The 22,298-nt window shown below is 40.1% G+C and overlaps 1 protein-coding gene across 17 annotated transcripts in view; it reads right to left on the minus strand.

Annotated features, from left to right (window-relative positions):
* SPACA1 (sperm acrosome associated 1) overlaps positions 1–22,298 on the minus strand; it is a 204,110-nt gene that overhangs the window by 65,756 nt on the left and 116,056 nt on the right. For 10 of the 17 annotated variants that reach the window (XM_059941663.1, XM_059941667.1, XM_059941665.1 and 7 more), the window contains 2 exons: positions 21,477–21,624; positions 21,044–21,136 (listed from right to left, as the gene is read on the minus strand). The exons of 6 other annotated variants lie outside the window; for them this stretch is intronic. The gene's annotated coding sequence lies outside the window, so the exon portion shown is untranslated. The remainder of the gene's footprint in view (positions 1–21,043; positions 21,137–21,476; positions 21,625–22,298) is intronic. One more of the 17 variants, XM_059941654.1, reaches the window with a different exon arrangement.

A 22,298-nucleotide genomic window follows, 5' to 3' on the forward strand; every position in this document is an offset into this window, starting at 1 on the left:
TTTGTATAGCCTTTATTTAAAAATCTGGTTGAAAAATTGGTCTATTTTCTAAACTGTCAAGTGTTTCCTTCTTTGCCCTAAATCAATCCCTGCCACTCCAGCCAGGCCCTCCACATCGCCTCCTATTCCCTGTTCCTTCCTATACCCTCCCTGCTTCTCCACTTCTGTACTTCCTCTTTCTAAAATACGCTGTGACTGTGGCCTGCTAAAATAGACAAGGGCGGGGTTTCTCAAAATGTGGTCCAGGTATCAGCTTCACCTGAAGAGCTTGTTTAAATGGCAAAACCCTAGAGCCCACCCCGGACAGACCAAGTCCGAATCTCTGAGGCTGGGCCCAAGGTTCTGTACCAGCATCAAGCTCCCCATCACCAAGCTGCTGCATAATAAAGTTTGAGAATTTCTGGTCAATGAGTGCCAGCATTTCTGGATCGATCCATTTTTACTGAGACTTTGGCGAGATGAAATGACTCAAAACATAAATGTAAAGGCTAAAATGCCAAGGGCTGTTGAGGAATCTTTTTTAGGGAGGGGGTGGTACCTTTTGGCTTATTCTCTTCCTCACCCGCAAAAGCCACATCAGTTTGCCTTCAGTTAAGAGAAGCAATCATTCTCTTAGGGAGGAGAACAGGGCTGGTCCAAGGGGAAATTAACTAGTAAAGCCATATTAATTGTTAAGGTCTTTAAGAATTTTGCACTCTTGGAGTACTTGATCTTTAAAAATTTTCCTTGTTTTTAGCCCTAAAAGTATCAATTCTAAGTCCCAGAGGGATTACTTTTTACTTTACTACCCTACTTCTTTATTTGGATTTATAAACCCATTCCTTAATCAATCCGCCCTTCAAAAAAATCTTTTGATTGAAGTAACACCTTGACTGGGATTGCTGATTGGAGTTTTGTCTTTAAAACTTAATTTGAATGAATGTGTTGCTAGCTGGATAAGGTATGGCATTAAGTTTGGGGAAGCGGTATCCTTGTTTCTTCAGTCTGATATGTAGTGATAGGCAAAGAGGGATCTCTTCTGGGGAGAAAAAAAATCTTTCATTTTTCCTTTCATTTGCATTCATATCCACATCAATTTCAAGTGCAGTAATTACAACTCTGCAACTATATTCTCAACCTCAGTCTACATTTCTGGGGGGAAAAAATGGAACATATTGTAATGCCACATTATTTTAAATTGCCAGTAGAGTCCATTCCATATTCAACTCCCACGCAGTAACCCTTATCTAGCCAACATCTTACTTAATCTCGACGGTTTCAAAGGTGAGCTATTGCTCTTCATGAATATGACGGTTGACGAGGTACAGACTGCTGAGTTGGACCTTTTTTTTTTTTTTGGGTAGGAAATATTCTTTATTCTTAAGACAGGTTAATCCAGTGACTGTCATGCAATGTGAACATTCTCATGACTAGAGATCTTTGCTGATCCTATGATGTAATATAGAACATTGCGGAATTCCAGGTGACAGTCACAATTAGATAGTTCTGGCAGGGGAAACCAGGGAAATTAAAGGTCTGCTAGAGTCCCTAGGAAAGCAAAGGGTCGTTTCCAAGGAGGTCAGCTAAGAAGGGGCAAGTAAGTACAATAGGTCTAAATAAGCAAGATGTCAGCTATAAGGGTCATAAGATCTATACCTGTGAGCAAGGTTGAACTCTGATCTGCTCATTCTAACTTTGCTGTATGTTTCTTATACTAATTTATACTCTTTGCTGAACATGGACCATACTTAGCCCAAAGGTAATAGTAATAACAATAATACAATTTATTGAGCACTTGTTACGTTCAAACACTTTGCTTAGATTTTATTTTATTTAATTAATTTATTTTTTAACATCTTTATTGGAGTATAATTGCTTTACAATGGTGTGTTTCTGCTTTATAACAAAGTGAATCAGCTATACATATACATATATCCCCATATCTCCTACCTCTTGCATCTCCCTCCCATCCTCCCTATCCCACCCCTCTAGGTGGTCACAAAGCACCGAGCTGATCTCCCTGTGCTATGCGGCTGCTTCCCACTAGCTATCTGTTTTACACTTGGTAGTGTATGTATGTCCATGCCACTCTCTTACTTTGTCCCAGCTTACACTTCCCCCTCCCCGTGTCCTCAAGTCCATGGCTGGGTTTGATCTTAATAGGAGTTGAAAGATATTCATCAGACTCTTGCCTCTCTAAGGTTCTGCAGCAGATAACAAAATTGTAAAATGCTCCATTTAAAAGACTGAAGATTGACAAGCTCACAGCTATTCCCATTTTCTTCGTTCAGAGGACATTTTGGTATTGCTCTGACAGAAACATCTCTGCAAATTAGGGTATGGTAAAAGCTTTGCCTAATAAACTATAATGCTTCCAGACTCCCAGGTCAGAGAGAAGCGCTACAGTTTCTGTTGCCCTGTAAATGTGACAAGCTGTGATGGGAGCTTTTGCTGTTCATCCCTGAATTATAAATTCATCTTTGCTGAAGACACTGCATTAATAGGGTTCTGCTTCTGCGTATGTATGTGTGTATGTTCTGTCTGTATGTGTATGATTATTAAAAGGATGGTATTAAAAAGGAATGGAGGTACTCAAACACTATTTATATCAAATGTTGTAACATACAGGAATTTTCAAACATTGTAGACCCCATGACATGTTAAGTACATGATCAAGGTTGTGCTTGTGCACACGTGTGTGTATGTGTGAAGTGTTTAAAAATCCAGACATCTGATACTAACAAATGCTTTTCTGATCCTCCACTAGGAAAATGAAAAGACAATTTTCTGGTTGCTTTGTCCCTGGATATGTATATATACAGTGGACTTTGGGGGGGGTTATTTTCAATTTCAAGCCCTTTATATAGAGCCATCAAATCTTCAAATTCTGGTGAAGTGGGAGCAGTTAGTGCTCTAATATGTATAGTCAATCAAAAATGAGATTACATTGGGAAGTTTTACGGCTTTCTGAAATTGAGGAAAGTCAGGAGATGAGAAGAGGTGAGGTGGGGATGGTAGAGAACTTTGAACTCTGAGTGCTCAGGGCATTTTACATGAACATGTGCCTGCCAGCAGGAGCCCCAGAGGTTTCAGGAACAGCTTAAGTGATAAACAACTCTCAAACACAGACTCAAAGCAAACTTGACAGACAAGATGCCAGCCCAAGACAATCAAGACTAAATTTTACAGGCTATAAAATACTATATTTGGTTTCAAAAAATCAGTTAAACAAATATAGGCTGGAAGAGACTTGACTAAATGGCCATTCACTGGAAGGATATCTGAGACTTATACTTGGCCACAACTTTAACATAAACTGATCATGACAGTAAGAGGGTGGCAATTTACAATTTTATAGGAGTCTTTGGTTGACTTATATTATCTCATTCGATCCTCCCGAAGATGTGAGATAAGTGTTTTAATCCCTAAGTATAAAGATTCAGAAAACTAAAGTTAGGAAAGATTAAGAGCCTGTTTCTGAATAACACACCTAGAACCCAAGAGGTCAATAAACTAGAAGGCAGGATAGGGAACTAAAATTTATTGAACACCTATTATGCACTGAGTCTTTATATATAAATACATGTATATAAATGGACATATATATATCTTTGTTTATATATTAATTCATTTAAACCTCAATACAATACTATAAAATGGTCAATGTTGGTTCCAATTTATAGATGAAAAAATTGAGGCTCATATACTTGCTTAAAATCATGGTAATAATAAGTGGTTGTAATGGGCTGAATGGTGTCCATCAAAAATATCAGGTCCATAGAGACTGACATACAGAGTGAAGTAAGTCAGAAAGAAAAACAAATACCATATGCTAACACATATATATGGAATCTAAAAAAAAAAAAAAAGAATGGTTGTGAAGAACCTAGGGGCAGGAGAGGAATAAAGACGCAGACATAGAGAATGGACTTGAGGACACGGGGAAGGGGAAGGGTAAGCTGAGCCGAAGTAAGAGAGTGGCATTGACATATATACGCTACCAAATGTAAAATAGATAGCTAGTGGGAAGCAGCCACATAGCACAGGGAGATCAGCTTGGTGCTTTGTGAACACCTAGAGGGGTGGGATAGGGAGGGTGGGTGGGAGGGAGATGCAAGACGGTGGGGATATGGGGATATATGTATAAGTATAGCTGATTCATTTTGTTATACAGCAGCAACTAACACAACAATGTAAAGCAATTATACTCCAATAAAGATGTTAAAAATAAAATAAAAAATAAAAATATACACTATGCAAAGTAAAAAAAAAAAAAAATCAGGTCCACATCCCTGCAACCTGTGAATGAATGTTACCTTATTTGGGAAAGGGGTCTTTTGCATATGTGATTAAATTAGGGATCTTGAGATGAGGAGATAATCTGAGATAACCAGGATGGATCCTAAATGCTATCACAACTGTCCATGTAAGTGAGAAGCAGAGAGAGATTAGACATCACACACACAGAGGAGAAGGTAAACTGAATACAAAGCAGAGAGAGATGTAGCCATGAGCCCAGGAATGTCAACAGCCCCCAGAGCAGGAGAGGCAAGGAAGGATTCCCTCGCAGAACTTCTGGAGGTCGTGCAGCTTGGCCAATACCTTGATTTCAAACTCTAACCTCCAAAACTGTAAGGAAAGACATTTCTGTTGCATAAAGCCACCCAGTTTGTGATAATTTGTTACAGCAGCCCAATACAGTGCTGGAGGCGAAGTTAAAACCCATATTTGCTAGACTGTAAAATCCATATTCTTTGTATTCCGGAGATCCTAAAGAAAGAAGATTGTGGGAATAGGGGGAAGGTTGAGGAAGAGGGATAAGGCTAAAAACTGTCTTTAAGTAGGATATCCAGGGCAGAAATATGGAGAAATAAGAATGTTTTATACCTTCTAAATAAATCAGTCCCCCCAACTGCAACTTCAAGAAGAAGAAACAACAAGACCTAGAAAGACGAACCTCAAAGACAAAGAGCAAATCTCAAACTAAATATGGGTTCAATTAATACACATAATTTTAAAACCAAAGGAGAAAAGCAAATTAGCAAGAACTAAGAGAAGAAATCTGATAACAAACAAGCACTAAGCTCACAGCAAGAATAAACTAACATACTCATGGTTTAAAAAGAGGCCTGGGGGAAATGATAACTGTAAAAGAATATACCAACATACTAAAAGGTTCCATGAACGCTGGGACCCCTATAGAGGAATGAAAACATCACCTATAAAGAGACCCACCACAGCAGCATAAAGAACTACTTATGTGTTAGAGGAACCAGCACGGCCACTCCCATGCAGAGCAAAATTACACACAGATGCTAACACAGGAAAAGATGATGGACTTAAAGAATTATTTTAATGTGGAAAGAGGCCCAAGCCCAGACGCATGATTAGACTTGTTCTGTTTATTTCTAGAGGTCTCAACCACACTAATGAGAGGGAAATGATGAGAAAGCCATTTGGCTCAATGAAAGGAAGAAATTTTAAACAACCAGGACTTCTCAGCAATGAAATAAACCCCCTGTGTGACAGTGGCCTACCCCATTATAAGAAACATGACAGTGGAGGCTGGGTGACTGTCTGTCAGAGATGCTGTAGATGAGATTTCAGCATCTCTAAATTTTAATATCTCTTCCAACTCTAGGGAACTGATTTTTTTTAAAAACTCATAAATTATAAAAAATAATTCATAAAAATATTTAAAGGATGTGATGATGTTTATTTCTCTAAAGAGAATCAAGATATAATTTAAGTTGAAATCTAAATGTTTAATTTACCTTAAAACACAATAGTGGCTAATCAAAGTTCTCAAATGGTTATAGTTAACATGTTTCAATGAAATTTAACATGTAAGTAGAAGTTAAATAGCTATTCAACTACACTAATGGAATCTACATTTGGCAGAAGCATTGGAAGTCATCTTATAAGACTTCTTGGCTAGCTGCACCCGAGGATACAGTGAAGAGGTGGAAACAGGTGGCCATTTGGAGACAGAGGTCTGAATTAAAGGCCAAAGCCTCAACTTCCTAGCTCTTAACAGGGCGTTTAACCCCCCAGAGCTTCAATGTCCTCCACATTAAATGGGGATAAATACTAGTCATCATAACTCACCAGTTGTTGTAAGAATCTAATGAGAAAATGAGTATGAAAGTGCTTTGTAATCAGTGCTATGTACACGAGTGATTATTATTATTAGGACTTCAAAGCCTCACTATCTTTTGATGTCCTTATAACTCATAGCTATAAGCCTTAGGTTGGATTGGCCCTGACCCTGGGACAGGGATTTGGGTTCAAGTGGTTTGTTTGGACAGTGATCCCAGAAAGCTCTAATAGGAGAGTTGGGAAGTGAGACAGGAAAGGGAAGATAGTCAATATGGGTGCGTCTTACCGAACAAGTTACTGCTGCTGGGGGTAACAGAGGTGCAGTTCTGGTGAGGACCTCTGGGAGGCAGCATAGAACACACTTGAGTGGTGAGGAAGCTACCGCCTTGCTCCAGTTCCCATCAGTCTTTGGTTGAGGTCTGCTCTTAGGGCGCTAGCTCTCCATGTTTCTGACCTGCTCCAGCAGTCAGAGAAAGCCCACAGGCAAAGAGGCACAGGGGCATGGTGCAGGAGTCATTGGGTCTGCACGCTCCCATATGGGAAGCCCAGGGGAATATGCACAAGGCACCCACAGCATCCTCTCCATGCTCTTATATTCATTTGGATAAAACTCAAGCACAAAGAAGTTTTAAGACTTGGCTAAAAATATACAATTGCAAATCAAAGACATATATCCCAACCTAGTGAGCTACTCAATTATAAAGACTGTCAAATTTCACCTTATATGAATCAATTCATCAGAAGCTTGTGGTCTTCTTAAAGGCCATGTGCATAGGATTTGACAGTATGACAATATTTTGGCATTTTTTAAACCAAAGGAGCATCAGCTTGAGAAATATGGAGCTAGGAGAAGTATGAAACGACAAAATCAACACTGAATGGCAAAGAAGAATGCAAATATTTGTCAGAAAGGTAAAGGCATCATAGTTCAGATTGGAGATGCTCATCAACCAAAGCCTGCCCTTAGCCTGCCTGTCTCCACCCGCACTCCACCTCCCATCTTGGTAAATAAAGATCTTCGGAAATTCACAGAGGAGATTTCACCCATGTCTAGTTCTGCTCTTCCTTTTCCGGGCACATCTTCCATCATGTGGTCTTGCAGAGCATCGTTTTCTCTTTCCAGGAGCCAGCCCTGACCTGCGTGAGACAGTACGCTAATCCTCACTTATCTCAGCTGTAAAGTATGATCTATTACAGCACTAGCCTGTCAGTCAGGCTTCTTAATGGTGCAAGGAGTGGGATTCGGTTCAGCAATCTACTCTGAGGTGTAGGACCTGGGAGCACCTTCGTTCTGAGCATTTGATGTCATTGACTTCCAGTGTGGCCTTTGAGCAAGTCATTTAACCTCCTTGGCTCAGTTAACCATATGGAAAGTGAACATGATAATATCTCACAGGGGCATTGTGAGATTACTCAATGTTTTTAAAGTACTTGGGAAATGGAAGGCCCTGGGACGTGCCTCACAATGTCATTAATCATGTAACCAGTTGAATTCAGGCAGCTGGACACTTAATAGAACTCTTAGCTTCCTAGATAATTTCACTGCAATACCTCACAAATCATGAAGCTTCAATCTGAGAATTTGAATGATGAATTTCACACCACAGTGGAGGACTCAGAATTTTTCAAGTGTTCAACATTTGAACTGCCCTTTCATAGACTCTGTTTCTTCCTTTCTCAAGAGCAGAAAATTATTCAAACACTCATTCTTTTACTTTGAGAGCTATACCTCCTCTTCTTTAAGTACAATGGGCTTTTTCTTGTCTTCATCTTCTCTGTCGCTTTGGGTTTTTACTCAGTCATTCAACAAACACTCATTGAGCCTGAGCTATATTCCAGGTACTCTGCTAAGTGTTAGAGATAAAAACACAAGTAGGACAAGATTGCACCTTGGAGCAGCTCCCAGTCTGGAAAGGAGAAACAGACATATTCACAAAGAATTACAAAGGAATCTCACACTCCAAAGAGCTATGGAAACCCAGATGAATTTCTAAACTATGTGTCAGGAAGTGAATACCTGAGTTCCCTCCAGGAATGACTTCCTCCTTCTTGAAACCTCTTCCTTAAATTCCATATCGCACGTCTATCCTAGTTCTATTACTACCATTGTTCTCCTTCATCAGCCGCTCTTTTCCCTTCAGTTTCTCAAAGGCAGGCAATTCTCTAAGGTTCTACACTTGGTGTGCTTCTCTCTTTACCTTCCTTTCCTCAATACCACTTCCCTCCCCCAATGTCAGGGACTGTTAGAAGTGCACCTCTCTCCTCAGCGTCAGACCTACCTGGAGGTCCTCGAACTCAACATGGCCCCTCCAAACTCACCATTTTTCTAACAATGTAACTTCCTCAGCATAATCTGTCCAGTTCTCTTAATAGGACCACCATTTCCCTTCGAACCCAGGCTTTAAACCTGACCATCATGTGGGAGTCTCTCTCCTCACTCATCCTCATATCAAAACGACCACCATGTCCTCTTCATTTTGATTCTGCAAGGCCCCTCAGGTGCTCTATCCCACGGCTGGCCCCTCCCATTCCCATGCTTGCAGTGGTCTCTTATCTCCCATCCCTATGGCTAAAGTTCTCCTTCTCCAGTGCAGTCCACATACAGTGACAATCAGAATTTTCTTAAGCCTTCTTCTATTTATATCATTCTCCTGCTCAAAAATATTGATTGCTTCCCAACGCCTACTAAATTACATTTCCTCATTCTGGGACTCAGGAACCTTTCCAGAATGTCTACAAACTTGCTTTCTCATCTTTTCTCCCACTATACCCCTACATTGAGCGAGAGATGGAGACAGGCGGATGGTTGCTTGTCTCCAGGTGGATAACCCATTAGTGCCCTCTAGGTCTTTACACACACTGTCACTGCTGCCTGGAAGGCTCTTCCTGCCCGTCTCTGCCCGTACACCCCATATGCACCAAGGCCAATCTCCAACATCACCACTTCCACACCACACTTCTTCCTAATCCCCAGTTGCGTTGGCTGATTCTTCCTTCAAACCTCCAGAACTCTTTTTGGTTCCTCTCAAATGGCATGAATTTTGCTCCGCTTCTACTCTATCCCCTCATCCCCTTCTATTCCCTACTTATCTGCTTCTGGATGGAAAGCTCCTTGAGGAAATAGAAGGTATCTTATTCCATCGTCATTATTTCCCATAGGACTTACAGCAATACTTGTTGAAGTGAACAAAATTAGAAATCCCAGCCTTGCTGTTGCTTCAACTATCCTTCATTTATATAAATGTGCCTTGTTCTACACAATATTTATAATAGCTGGCCTCATTATTGAAAAGAAAAAAGCAACAAAAAAATTAAACTTAAAAAACTGTACAGTGTCTGCTTTAACAATGGAAATAGTTACTCTATTTCAATTTAACAGTGAAATAAACATTTTTGGAGTCACGGAGCCTATGCTGTTTGTTCAGTGTTGGCATATAGATAATCAGACCTCATCCTTGCCTTCAAGAAACTCATCATCAGGCATGGACATATATACACTACCAAATGTAAAATAGATAGCTAGTGGGAAGCAGCTGCGTAGCACAGGGAGATCAGCTCGGTGCTTTGTGACCACCTAGAGGGGTGGGATAGGGAGGGTGGGAGGGAGACACAAGAGGGAGGGGATATGGGGATATATGTATACATATAGCTGATTCACTTTGTTATACAGCAGAAACTAACATACCATTGTAAAGCAATTATACTCAATAAAGATGTTAAAAAAAAAAAAAGAAATCATCAAATGTGGGAGACTAATAAATAAACACATTGCAATGCCAGATAATAAGTACAAAACTAAAACTATGGCCAAGATACAGAGGGTAGAAGCAGTGACGTGGGGAATGTGAGTATGAGAAGACTTGCCAGAGGTGAAGCCAGACAGAATAGTCCCAGAGAGCAAAGCGGGGGAGACAACAATCCACGTGGAGAGAGCAGCATTTGCAAAGGCCCAGGGACATGAAATAAGACGGTGGTGTAGCAGAACCGAGGCCAGCTCAGTATTGCTACGACATGAAATACAGGTAGAGGGGGCCCCGAGGGATGAGGGTGGCTAAGTGATCAGTAGCCACATTGCAAACAGCCTTTGATACCTTGTTCTGGGGTTTGGATTTTTTTTTTCCTATAGGTGATGGGGAGCTGGTAAAGGGTTTTAATCAAGGCAAAGGGGCTGACTTTCTTAAATTGTATTTTCTTATAACAGGCTTAATTCTGAATGAAACAAAGTAAAATACTAGCACTGACTAGAAAAAGGAAATCAGGCCAAGATCTGGAGAAAAAGTACCGCGTTTCCTGAGGAGTGTTTATGCTTAAATCTCCATGAGAACCCGCAGGGGGAAGTCCCCCCCAGAACAGCAGCGGCAGTACTGAGAGCTTCTGTGCACCGCGTAGTATTCCAAGCATTTTTAATGGATTACCTCACTTAATCTGCCCAACAGTCACATGAAGTCCACCGTACAGAGGGGGACACTGAGGCCCAGAGGGGTCGAGCTGCTCCTTCAAGGTCCACAGCCGGTGAGAGGGACCCCCAGGCCCCTCGCGCAGGCTTCCAACCCCTGCACATCTCAGCCTCCCCACAGTGGCGCGAAAACTGCTGCACAAATCTGCGCCTCTGCTTGTTTTCGTCCTCTTCTGTAATGTGAGAACAACTATGTTTCTATGTTTACTACGTACTTCGGAGCCGGTTGTGTTAGGCGCGGCCTCACACCGGTAGAGGATGCGGCGGGAAGGGTGCCTTGCTACGCACGAGCGTGCCTCGCTCTGCAAAAGAGCCGGGATGTGATTCAAAACAAAAATACTCTGAGCAGCACTGGAAACTCCACTTACAAGTTAGGCACACGTTTTCTAAAGGCAGAGAAGATTCCAGGGCGGGGGAGCATCCTCTCAATGCCTATTCATGAGGGAGCCTGTCTCCCAGGGAAAGTAGCTTTCCAACCGGACGCAAAATCTTGATGTAAACATATACCGCACAGAACTCAAAGCCCACTTTTCATCATCTCACTGCAGCGGCTCTAATGTTAGCACTTTGGATCTTGCATTGTGAGCTACGTGTCTGGGCACATGTATATTTCTGCGAATAGGACTCCCATATGTACAGCCTGAGATATTAATGTAATAAGAAAGATTCCAAAAACCAAGTCTGCAATCTGCTGCATTACTTTTGAGTCACGAGTCACAGTGTGCGTGCCCAGACACACACACACACACACACACACACACACACACACACACAGTGCTGTATAATACAGCACTATGGCTTTCTCTATTTGGGGGCATGGAGGTCTAGGGTAAATCTCCACCTCTCTTGTACCTTCCGTCACACTGTCCCAATCTTTGTACCCTTGAAAAAACTCTGGATGCCTCTGAGTTATCTGTGTGCTTTTTCAAAGGAAAAATATGTAACATATTGAATTGAAACAGACTTGCTGCCCAAAATGGACATGTGCATCACATGACAAAATCCTTGCCTCTTTCCTAAACTTGACATTTTGACTACCTAAAATTGCTGACTGATGGACAAGAATTCTAGTGGGATTAAAACACCTACATACGGGGGCTTCCCTGGTGGTGCAGTGGTTGAGAATCTGCCTGCCAATGCAGGGGACACGGGTTCAAGCCGCCCTGGTCTGGGAGGATCCCACATGCCATGGAGCAACTAGGCCTGTGAGCCACAACTGCTGAGCCTGCACGTCTGGAGCCTGTGCTCCGCAACAAGAGAGGCCACGATAGTGAGAGGCCCACGCACCGCGATGAAGAGTGGCCCCCACTCGCCGCAACTAGAGGAAGCCCTCGCACAGAAACGAAGACCCAACACAGCCAAAAATAAATAAATAAATAAATAATAATTAAAGGTGCTAATAAAAAAAAAACAAAAAAACACCTACATAGCCACTTCACTTTCATCCTGTTCTGTCTGAATGTACAAAAAGCCTGCTCTCTTCTCTACCTGAAAGCTCCACAGACCCACTGCCTTCCATTCCAGGCTCTTTATGAGTGTCAAAGTGAACTCAAGAAATGTGCCATGTTGAAGCTGTAAATGCACTGAAGGTGCAGCTTCTCGCTCACGAATGTGGTTTTACAGGACAAGGACATGCATTGAACTGTGGAATTTTGATGCTAGGTGGGTTTCCAGGACCTTTATGAAGGGGATCTGGAAGTAGGGTTCTAAAGTGTGCCCAAGATGCTAATTTGAAAGCTATTCCAGGTTACAAAAAGTGACCTGAGCAAAATTATACGATCTAGATTTGGAGATGACGAATGAAGCTGGGGAGTAGAAAGGTGCCTTGGACACAGAAAAAAGGAGTGTGAGACCATGCCAAGCTCTGAAGGTGAGGAATGGCTAAATTCCATTAAAGACCGTGGGACTAGACTGAGACTTGCAAGAAGAAAAAGTATTCATTGCATGAGTATTTTAAGAAAACGAAAGTTGCCTCATTGGACTAGACTAGAAAGAAGAAAGAGGAGTCAAGAGGTGGAGGAGGAGAAGGCTGAAATAATTGGCACAGGAAATGGGGGAATGTCAGGAGGAAAGCACCTTCTGGGGACCTGAAAGCAGGGTCAGCTTTTTTTTTTTTTTTGGCTGCACCACATGGCGTGTGGGATCTTAGCTCCCCGACCAGGGATCAAACCCGTGCCCACTGCAGCGGAAGCGCGGAGTCTTAACCACTGGACCACCAGGGAAGTCCAGGGTCAGCTTTTCTAGGCTGATCCTCGTTGATGCTGGAAAGTGTTAGTTTGAATGCCGTTAAACATGACCTATTGGCAAGGATGTTAAGTGAGCCCCAATACGAGCAAGAGAAGAATCCATGGTTAGTTATGGGGATTAAGTGGCCTAGAGGGATCCAATCTCTTTGCAGAGAGGCCCTTTTTCAGCAGCTCATCATTTCTGTCTCCAGATTGGTTCACGTCTCCACCACTGTCTTCTGAGGTATTGACCATCACTGACAAGCCAGACGTCGATGCAGACTCTTCACAAACACTGCTGTAAGTACCAGAAGGTATGTCCCCATTTGAATTTGATGGGGTAAATTCCAGGAGAACTAGGGACCCCCGTGCTGTGGCTGAAGGGTCTCAGCAGGTCAGGAGCACAGATTGTGTCAGGCATTTGGCCCACTTCATAACCTCTTTCCTTTCAGTGTGTGTGTTCGTAGCCAGCCATAGCAAGCAGCAGGGCAGGAACTTGTTTTGTTCCTCGGTATTAAATTGCCTTGGCTAATCCCCAAGGGGCACCAAATGTCATGGTGATCAGATTTGTCACCACCCAGAATCAATTCTTGGTCATTTACTGGGGACTTGGGAAATATATAGCTGAGATAAATTAAATCCAAAGTTAATCTCAAGCCTTTTATAAGCCAGCGGTTATAAATACTTGCCGACAAAATTCTTTACCAGAACTTTTTTGACAAAGGTGAGTTTCCTCCATTGCCCCTTATTTTATTTCCTCCAAGCTGTACTAATGAACTGGGCAAAAATTTAATAAAGGGTAGAGGATGAAGCAAGCCTCTGAAAAGTCAAGTGCTGTCTCTCCCTGGAAATAGAACTCTTTATGACAACTTCCCTCCAGAACCTGAAAACCAATTATGGCCATTTTTAAAGAGGGTCAATTAGTTAAGAATAGAGTTCATCAGTAAGAATGTACTGAGCCCCAGAGGGTGCTAGGCGCTTCAGAAACAGGCCAGTTGTTGTGTCAGTGTCCTCTAGCATCTGAGCCAAGATGACTTGTATAAAAGATGATTTTCCAGTACTCAAACAGGGCCCATCTTGACAAATGGTTGCGGCAGCAAAGGGGGTCTTTGGTCCCTCCCCAGATTTTCCTGCATTCGTGTTCTGGGCTGATGTCAACAAGTCTTTCCAAAGTTTTTTCTTAACCAAGGTGATTAGAATTTAAGGTGTGATCCCTCCTGGGAAGGGAAAATGTGAACTCAGAAAACTATCAAGACCCAAGTAGGGTAGAACCATGAACTGACAAGCAATGGAGTTGATATTTTGGTCTTTAATTCCACCATGTAGGTGAGGTTAGCATGGCCCCAGCAGCTAGAATTGAAGGGAGAGAACTCTGCAAGAATAGGCATGTTATAAGAAGCTCACCCCACCTTCTCCTCTGTATCAAGATCATGGAATTTTTTGCGGGGAGGGGGTGGGATGTAGGTGAGTTGGTGGCAGTGGGCAGGCACTGCCCTTGACCCACTCAGCACCATGGGAAGGGTGCCCTTCCCCTTCCCCCGTATCTTTGTGAGATCATTCCTAACACTTGGTCTCAAGGCATATACATATTAGATTTGATGTTAAAATCATTTCAGATTGATCAAGGACACACTCAACTGACAATGCTCTCTGTAACAGCTTTCTGTCGCCGGGTGTCAGACTGCATTTCCTGCCTATTTCAACACCAAACATCAGGTGTGGTTGCCACTACTTCCACCAAATTCCAATTAGTTCATTTTGAAGGATACCACCCATGGGTAGGTACATAGGGAACCTAACTTTGAAGTTAGGACTTCTCTAAACCATGCTGGTTTAAAATCCCAGGGAATTCCTTTTTGCAGCAGACCTCCTAGGGTGTTTTTACACAAGGAAATGAAAAATTAAATTACAGTATAAGGTATTCAACTGATTTCCCTGGGTGGTTTGATTGGGAAGAAATGTACTACTGTGAAAATTTCATCTATCACAGGCTTGTAAGATTCATCTCTTTCACTTCTAAACTCACATAGGCTATTCAAAAACCTCAGATTGAGGGCATCTTATTTGCTATTTACTATTTGGGAAGAATACATTTTATTAGATTCTCCATCCATGTTTTTAAAAAGTTATTTGTTTCAAATATGTGTTCATAACCTTTTTTACTTTGATCTGAATTTTAGTTTAATCCTTATAAGTAGATATTGTATGTCCTTGGTACAAAATTTGAAAAGTATGAAATGATGTATAGGGAAAAGTAAGTCTCTTTACTCCTCTGTCCCCCAATCACGCAATCTCAGAGGCAACTACTGCTACTAAGTTTTAGTTGTGCTTCTAGATGCATTCCAGGCAGATTTGTCAAGTAGGTTTTTTAACACAAATGGTAGAATGTTATACAAGGTGTTCTATACCTTACTTTTTTCATTTAACAGTATACCTTAGAGAGCCTTCCGTATCAGTGCATTCTCTTTAACTGCTATAGAACATTCCTTTCTATGGCTATACCAAAATTTATTTAATTAATCCTTTATTGATTAAAAAAAAAACACCTAAAAAATTTAGGTTGTGTCCAACCTTGTGCTAATACAAACAATACTGGAATAAATAGGTCACTTCACAGAAGCTGAGTATAACTGTAGGAGAAATATTTAGAAGTAAATTGCTGGGTCAAAGGGTGTATTCGGTTTTTAATTTTAATAAATATTGCAAATTGCTTTCCATAAAGTTGTAACAACATGAGCAGCATAGGACAGTGCCTGTTATCCACCCCTTGACCACAGAATGTGTTATCAGAGTGTATTATCAATTTTTTAAAATATTTGCCAACGTGATAAGTGGAAATTGATATCTCTTTGTAATTTTATTTTGATTTTTTTCTTAACATAAGTGAGACTGAGCTCCTTCCCATGTATTGTAGAGCCATTTGGACTTCCTTTTCAGTCAACTGCCTTCATATCTTTTGCTAGTTTTCCAATGGAGTTAGGTCTTTCTTTTACTGATTAATTAGTTCTTTACATCAGGAAAAACATGCTTTCGCTGAGATAGGCTTTTAAAATGTTTTCCCAGGTTCTTATCTGCCCTTTTACTTCTGTAAAAATCAACTTCTATTGGTTTTTGCTATACACGAAGTTTTGATCTTTCAATAGGATTCTAGAATGCTAGAATGCTTAAATGCTTTAAAAATTACTTACCAAATAATTATAAAATATCACAGAATTGGTGTCTCTCCTCTTGGACCAAGAAGACTTAAAATTTTACATTAGAGCTGTATTAGTTTTCTTTGCTGAATAACAAATTACCACAAATTTAGCAGTTTTAAACAATATCCATTTATTATCTCAAATTTTCTCTGGGTCAGGTGTCTGAACCTGGCTTAGCTGAGTCCTCTGCACTGGGTCTTACTAGACAGCAATTAAGATGTTGGCCAGGGCTGGGGTCTCATCTGGAGGCTCAACTGGGAAGGGTCTGCCTCAGGTTTTTGGAGAAGTTATTTCCTTGAGGCTTTAGGATTCATGACAACTGTCTTCTTCAAAGCCAACAATGGAAAGGATCTCTAGAGCCAAAACCTTTGCAAAATGGAGTCTTTTATAATGTAACATAATCATGGGAATGACATCTCCTCACCTTTGTCATATTCTGTTGGTTAGAATCAAGCCACAAGTCCTGCCCACGCTTAAGGGGCTGGGGGAGGGCTTATACAAGAGCATAAATACCAGAAGGCAGGGATCACTGGGGGTTACTTTAGGATCTGTCTGTAGCATGCATAATATGAAGTTCTAGGGAAAGTATAAAGATTAAATCACCGGGGAGTGTTCCCTCAAGAACGTAAAATACAGAAGGAAAAATTAAAATAACTTTAATATAAGACATAATGTAGAGGGGACTTCCCTGGCAGTCCAGTGGCTAAGACTTTGCCTTCCAATGCAGGAGGTGCAGGTTCGAGCTAAGATCCCACATGCCACTTGGCCAAAAAACCAAACCATAAAACAGAAGCAATATTGTAACAAATTCAATAAAGACTTTAAAAATGGTCCACATCCAAAAAAAAAAATCTTAAAAAAAAAAGACATAATGTGGAAACTTCTACCAAGAGCAGTACAAACTAAAATATTATGAAAGTTTAGAAAAGGAGGAGGGAATCTGAGAAGTCTCCTTTAAGGTAGCATTTGAGTTGAGCTTTTTATTGGTTGTCGTTGTTGTTATTACTATTCTCATTATTTAAAAGTTAGCATTTACTGAGTGCTAAGTCTATCCTAGGCAAGGCACTGTGCAATTAGGAATTTTCACCTTTGTTCCAGCCAGGGCACCCCCATTTTTAATCTGTGTTACATATTACACTTTTGTTTAAGATTTTTCTTTTAATAAAGGGTTTTCATGGCTGAAAAACAAATATCAAACCATTGGTTGGGACTGGGTAGGGATTTTGAAAAAGGTCAATTCAATGTCGGAGCTAAGGTTCCAAACCGATTCAAAACCTACAAAAACTGGGGCCAAACAGATAAGATCAGAGGTCCACAGAGTGACCATCGTATCATAGCAGACTGCAACTGGAGGGCAGGAATTCTGACTTTCATGTAGTCCTTGCCTAAACTGGGTCATAGGGGGAAATGGGTTGTCCAGAAGTTAGTGGGACCAGGAGCAAAACTGAATCAATGCCAAGCCTTTGAACTAAGTGCTTGGGGCAGAGGGTATGGACCGATTCTAGAGTCTAATATTAGGCTTGTGGAGACAGGAGTGGAGGAGGGTAGAAAAGGGGTAAGAGACATCACCTGTGAAGGTTAGGAGCCTGCAGTGGCAGCCTGTATAAGTAAAGTGTGTTGAGTTTAGCTATTCTGGATTGCTATCTTGAAAGCCTTCTTTCTATTATAATTACAGCAAATAACTCAGTTATTACTTAGAAGTCACACCTTGTATTTCCTTCTACTTCTTCTGATTCAGAAAAGTCTTTCATAATAGCTATTTCCTGTTTGACATGGCTGTAGGTAACCTGCCTGAATCTATTTTTTCTGTAGTATCTCCAACATGCCATCATTTCAAGTAAAGGTTTTCTAACTATACTCTTGTGTGGAGTGTCAAGGGCATCCCAAGAATGTGGGAAGGTCTGAGAAAATAGGCATGCGTTCCACACAGCACCTTAACCAGAGCAGCCCTGTTTTTATTGGTTTCATTTACTTAAAATTCCATATAAAGTTTGTTTCAAGAAAGGCTATCTAAGTTCTAAAAAAATAAAAAGCAGTTATCAGAGTATCTGTTAGTTTTATCTTTACCAAGAAAATTCAGTCTAATCTTTTTTAGTCACATTTCATTTCTGACCACAAATGGTATTACCAAATTTGACTCCCTTCTTTATTCGTTAGACTTAACTCTAAATGATTTTGGCTGCTACCAAAGAAATCAAATCTTTGCTCAAAGAATAAAGATTAGTCATTAATTTGAAGATTCAGTAGAATGAGCTGTAGCCTCTGAAGAAGATTCCAGAAGGTGAATTCTGCAAATATTTTGAGCAAAGTTATCATTTTTGAAATAAAAGCATAACTCCTCAAGATAAATACCCTGAAAGATGTAGCACTCAATAGTAAACATGGAGAAGATCCTCATTATTCACTGTTCACATTCATATTTTTTTAATTGGGAAGAAATTCCAAAAGTCTGTAATATAACGTCTGAATTTGAATTTAAAACTCTGTAACACTGGCATATGGGGAGTGAACCATCTTAACCCAACTTTGTTACCCTGAAAAAAGTAACTTTCTTGAAGGGTCCACTTATGCTTTTTCATGAAGGAGGCACTTATACTTCTCAGTTTTAACTTAGTCTATTTGGTAAGAAAAATACATGCTGTAAAGTCCTTCTGACATACACTCAACAATCTTCACTACATTTTGGCATACTCATTTAAAACTCAGTCAATTGTTTTGCAATCAAACCCAAACAAGCCCTATGATTACCCTACTGTGAGCCCTTGACCAGAGAGTAAATGTGTAATGGGCAAAAATTTTAGTCCACAAACACAAGTACAAATAAATGACTCTATTTTTCTAAAACTCAACTTATTTTCTACTTCAGACTCTCATCCCAGTCAGTTCAGGTCCTCTCCATCATGGCCTCCCCACCCTCAACTTCCGCCCTATCCCTAGTGTATCACTTATGTTTCAGTGGACACTGTAGGGTCAAGACATGGTGCAGGGACAACTGGTCCTTGATTGTTGTCGCTTACCACTGCTAGATTCCATGGAGACATTACGTCCTATTACGTACCTATACAGTTATGGTCTATACAGTTGTTGCTGAACTGGCCCAAACATGAGATCCTTCCAGGTCTGGGTTTTTCTCATCTATTCCAATACCCCTCTTGGACTGCTGATAAATATTTTCTACATGTATCATTCTAGGTATGGAAAAATTCTGCAAGGTGGTCTCGGGTAGGTCTATCTACACCTTCTAAGTAGTGATCTCTACTCTACTTCTGGTCTTTGGGGCAATTCATGAGTCTTGCACCTCCTTGCATTCCATCCAGGAAAAGACATAGAAGCTCATTCTGTTCTGAATCCCTACAAACCTAACTGAGGTTTCTATCAAGTGCACTCCGCCACTACACATTACACCACTGAAGACTCAGTTTTGAGGGTAGGAGACAAAGAGTAAGACCTCTTTTTAGAGACATTCACCAGCATATAATGCTCTTCCTCCTCTCTAATTATCTTCCTCTCTCCCACATAGTTATTCTTAACTCATCTGGGAAAGGAAATCTGACTCACACAATTAAGCACAGTCCCAAATCCGCACTTTGGACTTTATTCCCTGAGTCTTTCAAGGCTTAGTATTTGAAAGTCAAACACCAGGCTCTTTTAAATCAAAAACCTTGGCTCTTAAACTTCCACTTCTGACCAAGATGAAATAACAGAAACAGATCTATTTTCCTTCCTGAAACAACTGAAAAACTGGACAAAATTTATAAAGCGATGGTTTCTAAAACATTGGATATCAGGAAAAAAAGAATTAACCCCTGAGATATGGAAAACAAGTGAGATGACCCCCACAATTGCACTAGCTTGCTACCTGGAGAGTTTACATGCTGCAGCACATGGAGATCCAAGTGGAGCCCAGGAGTTTCAGAACTTGAGGAGATGGAGCTGGGAGTTCAGGAAGGCCAAATGTTAGAATTCACGGGGCGGCATACTGCAGGGAAGAGTGCTACACAAAATAAGAACTCAAGAGGTATGAAGATGTCCCAGCTGAGTACTGATGAGTATAGGTGTGAGACAACTACTTGAAGCCAGGGAAAGAGCCACTCAAAAGAAGCAAAGGAAACAGTCCCACAGCTCTCCTAGAATTGGGAATAGTTCCTGTTACCACCAGCCATTGGGGAAAACCTCATAATTCACAGGGCATGGGTAGAATACTCAGAAGGGTTTTGCCTCAGTACTGGAGAAAAATTAGCCACGTTAATTAGGCAGCTTTGGTCCTACCTAAAAATAAAAAAGCAAGACTCAAAAGCATGAAACTGTTTCCAAGTAACTCAACTAGCTCCCAGAAAAAAGTTCAATAATATTTATAGGAATAAAACCATCCATCACCTAACAAGGTAAAATTTGCAACACCTGGCATCTAATCAAAAATTACCAGGCATGCAAAAAAACAGGAAAACACAACCGATAACAATAGATTAAAAACAACAACAGAAAAATCTAAACTGACTCAGTAAATAAATGGATGATAGAGTTAGTACCTAAAATTTTTAAACATTATTATAATGGATTTTCGTATGTTCAAGAAACTAGGAGAACAATTAAACATGTTAAGTAGAAACCTGGAAGACATAAAAAAAGACACAAAATTTCTAGAGATGAAAATTATAATGTCTGAGATGAAAAATACACTGGATTAGATCAATGGCAGATCAGCCATTACAGACATAAAGCTTAGTGAACTTGAAGATATAGTAATAGAACCTATCTAAATATATAATATAGGGAGAGAAAAAGACTGAAGGAAATGAAGCAAGCATCAGGGACTTATGGATAACTTCAAGTACCCCAATATACGTGAAATTGGAGTCCCCAAAGGAGAGGAGAGAATGGGAGGGACAGAAGAAATATTTGATTAAATAATTAGTGAAAATTATCCACTTACAAACTCACACATCCAGAATTTCAACAAACCTCAAGTCCAAGAAAAAATCCAAAACCCATTCCTGAAAAATAAAATCTCTGCAAACTATGACTAGAAGACAGTTTCTTCAGCCTGATAAAGGATGGCTATGAGAAACTTATAATTAATATCATACCTAATGATGGCAGATGGAATGCTTTCCTTGAAGTCAGGATCAAGGCAAGAATGTCTATTCTTGCCACTTGCATTCAACATTGTATTAGAAGTTCTAGACAATAAAATTAGGCAAAAAAAAAAGGAATAAAAGGTATTCATATTGGAAAGGAAAAGTAAAACTGTCATATTCATAACTGACATGATTGGCTATGCAAAATCTAATAAGTGAGCTTAAGGTTGCAGGATACATGATAAGTATCCAAAAGTAATTGTATTTCTACATTAGCAATAAACATCATAAATTGAAATTTTAAGAAGTAATACCATTTACAAAAACCTTAAAAATATGAAATAGGGATAAATCTGACAAAAGATGTGAAGGTCTGTACACAAGTATAATAAAACATTGCTCAATGATATTAAATAATAACCTAAAAAAGGAAGAGATTTACCTTGTTCTTGAGTCAGAAGACTTGTTAAAACATTTATTCTTCTTAAATTGATCTATATATTCAGTGCAACCCCAATCAAAAACCCAGCAGAATTTTTTGGTAGGCATTGACGTGCTGATTCTAAAAATCATACGGAAACACAAAGAACCTGGAATAACAAAGCAAAACAAAACTTAAAAAGAAGAATAAAGATGAAGGGCTTATAGCACCTGATTTCAAGATTTACACAAATCTACAGAATCAAGGCATTGCAGTATTGGTGTAAAGATAGACAAATAGGCTTGCCACATAGGGACAAATAATTTTTGACAAAGGCAGTTCAGTGGAGAAAGGATACTCTTTTCCAAAACTGGTAATGGAAAAATTGGACATCCATAGGCTAATAAATAAACTTCAATCTATACTTGTTACTAAATTAAAAAATTAACTCCTTTGAAACGACCTAGAGGGGTGGAATACAGAGGGTGGGAGGGAGGCTAAAGAGGAAGGGGATATGGAGATATATGTATGCATATGGCTGATTCACTTTGTTGTACAACAGAAACTAACATAGCACTGTGAAGCAATTATAATCCAATAAAGATGTATTTTAAAAATTAACTCCAAATGGATCATAGACTTAAATGTAAAGCCTAAAATTATTAAACTTCTGGAAGAAAACACAGAAGAAAATCTTTGTGACCTCGGGTTGGCAGAAATTTCTTAGTACAGTACTAAACACTATCCATAAAAGAAAGGATTGATATAGATAGGATTTAATTAAAATTAAGAACTTTTGCTCTTCAAAAGACACTTTTAAGAGGATGAAAGATAGCCAATCCA

This window comes from Balaenoptera ricei, chromosome 12, assembly GCF_028023285.1.
Source record: "Balaenoptera ricei isolate mBalRic1 chromosome 12, mBalRic1.hap2, whole genome shotgun sequence".
Taxonomy (NCBI): domain Eukaryota; kingdom Metazoa; phylum Chordata; class Mammalia; order Artiodactyla; family Balaenopteridae; genus Balaenoptera; species Balaenoptera ricei.